The sequence below is a fragment of the Centruroides sculpturatus genome, unplaced genomic scaffold (genome assembly GCF_000671375.1).
Source record: "Centruroides sculpturatus isolate CEXI.00-Female unplaced genomic scaffold, Cexi_2.0 scaffold700, whole genome shotgun sequence".
In the NCBI taxonomy this organism is placed as follows: domain Eukaryota; kingdom Metazoa; phylum Arthropoda; class Arachnida; order Scorpiones; family Buthidae; genus Centruroides; species Centruroides sculpturatus.
In genome coordinates this window covers 444,098-446,866 of record NW_019385123.1, presented here as the reverse complement: position 1 = coordinate 446,866, position 2,769 = coordinate 444,098, and the positions used below count along the sequence as shown (strand labels likewise).

The 2,769-nt window shown below is 26.8% G+C and overlaps 1 non-coding gene across 1 annotated transcript; it reads left to right on the top strand.

The window, feature by feature from the left end:
* The first annotated feature begins 189 nt into the window (after nucleotides 1-189).
* Trnag-ucc lies at nucleotides 190-261 on the top strand. The gene has a single exon. It is a non-coding gene; the product is annotated as a tRNA-Gly (tRNA).
* Nucleotides 262-2,769: the final 2,508 nt, after the last annotated feature.

The following is a 2,769-nucleotide window of genomic DNA, read 5'->3' as shown; positions in this document are numbered from 1 at the left end:
TATTTAAAGTATATTAATTAATAATAACAACAGAAGAATACAACAGCAGTTTAAACTTGATGCTAATAACACAGCTGAATGCAAAAACTACACGTTCTACAGATATTACCTTCAAATTACTTAATCAATTACAAAGTACTTATTCAAATACAAAGGTACAATACACAATTTGTCAAAAGTTTTCTATAAGCGACGGTGGTATAGTGGTTAGCATAGCTGCCTTCCAAGCAGTTGACCCGGGTTCGATTCCCGGCCGTCGCAAATTCTACAAATGTGTAAATAATTTTTGTATGTTTCGTTGATCTTATTTAAATCTTTGTTCGAAATTTTTCCAGGATTTAAGAACTTTTAACATTACAGGTTAAGTTTTAAATTGTTTTCTTAACTTTAAAAACTACTGAACTTATTAGTAAAGTAGCTATCTAACACTTTAAAAATATCTGAAGTTATTTGTCGTTAATAGCGACGCCATTTCTTTTAGAAAGAATTGTTAAATATAGACAATATAAATAAATGCAAGATGCAGCAATTTATTTAATTAACACATATGTTACTTTTATTTCAATTTTCCAGCATTCCGAACTTCGAAAAATTATTTAAATATTAAATGAAGAACATCTGAGATACTATCAAGGAAGTATCGGGTAGAAAAGGAAATAGTTGTGACCAGATAAAAAATCCAGCAACGAGTTGCTTAACTTTCCTGGAAACATTTGGTGACGCCATCTGTTATGATATTTTATTTAAAAACTTTTTATATTTTTAATTATTATAAAATAACAAAAAGCTTAATTTNTCGTTTGAAAAAATAAATAAATAAAAATAAATAAAAATATTCGCTATTTAAGGATTTTATTTTATATAATATTTATTTACACATTAAATATATATATTTTTTTATAAACGTGTAATTTTAAAAAACTTCAATAAAGCATTATAAATATTCATATGGTTTATTTCGATCTTTATTTTTACATTGCATGAATATAAAATATTACAAGTAAATAATTTACTTCTAAAACTAAATTTATTTATTATTATTTCTAACTTATTCTGTACGCAATTACTGCATTATAACATCATTTTATGTTTTAAAATAAATTATTTAAAATATATAATTTCAATTTTAAAGACTCTGAATTACAATAATCATTTACTGCCATCTGGGAGTAAATATATAAACTAATTTCAATGTAAATATCTATGGGAATTAACTGAGTTTATTTCCATAATTAATATATATAATAATTATAGTTTGTATTCATTTCGGCGTTATTTGAAGAAAGTCGGGTTTAATTTAACATCTCCTTTCTTTTTATTATTATATTCGATGTCCGACATTGCACAAGGCAAAATTTTTAAATAACACAGATTTAATCATTATTTCTTACAAAAATTCCTAATTACGATGCAGAATTCCTGATTAAATTATGGAAAGTGGATCGACGTATCGCAAATTTTTCATGCTGATTATATTATTCTTTCTTTCAAGAAAATGTTCCAGCGGAATAATAGGATTAACAAATTTCACGCTAGGATTACAAAAATTCGAGACGAAATACCGTAAAAACTGATAGAGAAAATTTAATATATTACTGAATATTACAAACAAAAGCTTTAAAGATCTGTATCAGATTATTTGTAAGATGTTACGTCTACCAGAATTATTATTATTTTTTACTTAAACTCTGCCGTCGTACTTAAACCAATGATGAAGAATTAGAATTTGAAATTAACCAATTAAGCCTACCGTTCGTTTTACTTTTTTTTGTACGCTAACGCTTATTGGTTATCTTCTAACTAATATATTTAATGAGGCGGTCTGTCCCGGATATATTGAATTTTGTTCTTCACCCGAGCGCAGTCATTTTGGGTCTTGCCAAATTCACGAATTTTTATTATTTTTGAATTTTTCCGCCTGTGGACACTAAGAGGGCTTTGTGGTCATATCCATTTTGAGTGGTGAAGGATAAGAGTGATATGTCACAACATATTCGGGACATATCACCCGAAAATTTCCTAAGATTTTTCTCTTTTAGTTCTGAAATTACATTTTTATTGCGTTTTTCTTAATGTCTTATTTTATCGTATATGATATTATAAAACTAAATAATTACAAGAAGAAATTATGAATGAAGAATTCTTTCTTTTCGAAAGAAGCGTCATCCGTTTTAAAACCCTAAAATATAATTTATCATAATGTAATTAAGTTTTTCTTATTCATAAACGAATATTCCATCTTGTTTATTTAAAAATGTATAACAAATAAAAAATAAAACATTAGTTGTCCCGGATTTGGTCCAGTTTTTCTTCAGAAATTGTTTTGTTCCGGTTCTGATACTGGAAAATAAACGAGGTAACCTCATTTATTATCAGATAATTCAAATTCATTACAAAGTTAACATTTTATATATTATTAATTAATTTTATTTATAAAGCCATTCTTTAGGAATCCGATTTCTTACGAGTCCTTCCAATCACAGCCCGACACGTGTGAAGTTTATGGACTACGGCTGATTGAAAGATATTCTTCCATAAAATTAATCGATTCTACACTAATCCGACTCAACATTTCCAAAATATCACTATTTTTTCGCAGTTTTATAGGAATCCTAATTATAGGAACCCGTTTTATAGGGGGTCTACTGTATTTCAATTTAATATATAATCGTTAAGATGGTTTAATAGAAGATTATTAATCTATTATAGTTTGTATTGGACTTACTGCAACAAAAATGAAAGCCCTTTCACAAAAGATGATATGAAGAG